The sequence below is a fragment of the Octopus bimaculoides genome, chromosome 7 (assembly GCF_001194135.2).
Source record: "Octopus bimaculoides isolate UCB-OBI-ISO-001 chromosome 7, ASM119413v2, whole genome shotgun sequence".
Lineage (NCBI taxonomy): Eukaryota > Metazoa > Mollusca > Cephalopoda > Octopoda > Octopodidae > Octopus > Octopus bimaculoides.
In genome coordinates, this window is record NC_068987.1 from 29,998,036 (window position 1) to 30,000,529 (window position 2,494).

The 2,494-nt window shown below is 33.9% G+C and overlaps 1 non-coding gene across 1 annotated transcript; it reads right to left on the reverse strand.

Moving 5' to 3' along the window:
* Positions 1-401: 401 nt before the first annotated feature.
* On the reverse strand, positions 402-474 carry Trnar-ccu (transfer RNA arginine (anticodon CCU)). Its single transcript has one exon. It is a non-coding gene; the product is annotated as a tRNA-Arg (tRNA).
* Between the last annotated feature and the right edge of the window lie 2,020 nt (positions 475-2,494).

The window sequence follows — 2,494 nt, forward strand, 5'->3', positions numbered from 1 at the left end:
GAATAAGTCCTGGGGTCGATTAGCTCGACTAAAAAGCGGTGCTCCAGCATGGCCACAGTCAAATGATTGAAACAAGTAAAAGAGTAATACAGCATATCTTTATCTATCTTTTACTTTTGTCTAAATTATTTTGAGAAAGTCCATTCTGTCAGATTGGACTAAACAGAACAGGAGGAGACACAAGTGTGAGATGAAAGATTTCCAGACAATGGACATAAGATAAAATAAGAACAACAATAAACGAGTGAAGAACGAATATTTAGTGCGTGTGTTCATTTGGCAAGGCAAAAAAACATGACCTAAAGTATTTTTGCGCGAATTTCGATGATAGACAACTGAGTTTCATATTCATAATAGTATGATTACAAAAAAAGAAATATTTCAAAAAAAAAATTTCCATATACCTCCGACGGGACTCGAACCCGCAATCCCCGGCTTAGGAGGCCGGTGCCTTATCCATTGGGCCACGGAGGCTTCACTTCAGCGGGAATTAAATTAATTATATATACCTATTTTATTTCATAAAAATAACATATTTTTCAGCTAAAATATTTGATTTTATTACTTTATTCGTTATTTTAGCTATATGCTTTATGTTTTTCAATGGCTCTCTCTTAAAGAGATTTGCTCTTACACAAAAACGTTATTCTTCTTAATCCGCAAATCTTTGAATTCGTTTTGCTACGATATTTTTTTTCAGCATTTGATTTTATTTACATCATTCGCTTCCCTAGATATAACAAAATCGGAAATTAAAAATAGGAAATATTTGTAAAAAGGCGAAAAAGAATAAAATTCTACATTAAAAAAAAACCCAACTTATTTCGGAATTATTCGTAACTTTCCGTACGTTATTTTACGTCTTCGTCATGTGCACGTTGTTGTTTACTCAAAATCTATCAATTTAAGTATTTGTTGGTTTTCAATAATTATGAGTTGTTAATTAATATCCTTTTAGATGTTCGTACGTGTGTGTATGTTAAATATTTTCTTAAGCCGATCTTGGAAGAAAGCATACCATTTTTACTTAAACAACCTTTAGCTTTCTTTCAGTTTCGCGAATGAATCAATGGACAGAAGACGAGAAATTTCGACTAATAATTGATTGTTTTGACTCCAATATTTGAGTGTAGTTGCTTCTTTTTGTTCTTAACATGTCGAAAGGATTCAGAAGTAAAGTGTAAAAACAGAAGTGGAAACAGCGAAACGACTAACTTTTCGCGCATAGTTTAGTAATATGTCTACAAGAAGATATCTATACATGTGCCCGCCACCCGACTTTGTTAGCTAATAACTCTCAGTAAAATGGGCATTTTTTCAAGAAATTTTCTACAAATATCTTTCAGATGGTGTGGATTACGATTGTAGCGGAATTTAATAATAAAAAATTGGTGGGCGTGCATACTGACATATATCACAATTTATTTCTAGTAACATTTTGGAGATAAATATATATGATGTGTCTGAATGTATGTGTGCGTGCCCACCAATTTTTTTTTTTTTTTACACCTTAATTGCGATATAATCGTAATTCACATTATCCGAAAGGTATTTGTAGAAAAAAGGTATTTTTTTCTAAAAGTTATGAGGAAACAAAGTCGACTCGTGTGAATTATTTAAAACTCCTCTCGCCACTTCCGACAAAAACTTTCTGATGAAAGGTTTTGTAGAGAACTTCATTAAAAAATATCCATTGTTCTGTAAGTTATGAGGAAACAAAGTCAGTAGCAGGACTCTTATAGGTGTGCTGTATGTATGTGTATACGCTGCTACAGGAATTTATACTTGCAATTTCACTTTGGTTTCAAGAAATGCCATTAAAAGAAAATAACACTTACGGTATTCCAGTTGGGATCACCCATTTAATATATATGCTTAGTACATATGCAATGTATATCAATAACTTGATACATCTACTAGAGATGCTAACAAATTCTCACTCATATGATCATAAATCAGCCAGGACAAGAGGTGAAGTGATGCACAACCTTTACAGATGCTTTGACAGTAAGCCTCAAGTCGATGGCTGGTCACTGCCTTCACTTCCTGGTTCCTAGCTGTTTGAAAGCCACTCCTATTTCAAACTGAAATTCAATATTTATTACATATATCTTCTATTAGAACAAACTTTACTGAGGTAGTTACTATGAGAGAAAATCTCATGATACCTACGTCAGAATGTACACGTTTAAGTGGCAATAAATATTCGTTTCTACTCTAGGCACAAGGCCCGAAATTTTGGGGGAGGGGGCCAGTCGATTAGATCGTCCTCAGTACACAACTGGTACTTAATTTATCGACTCTGGAAGGATGAAAGGCAAAGTCAAACTCGGCGGAATTTGAACTCAGAACGTAAAGACAAACGAAATACCACGAAGCATTTCGCCTGGCGTGCTAACATTTCTGCCAGCTCACCCTCCCAGTATTAATACTCTGTCTGTTGTTATATATGTATATATGTATATATATATATATATATATATAGATGAGGAGT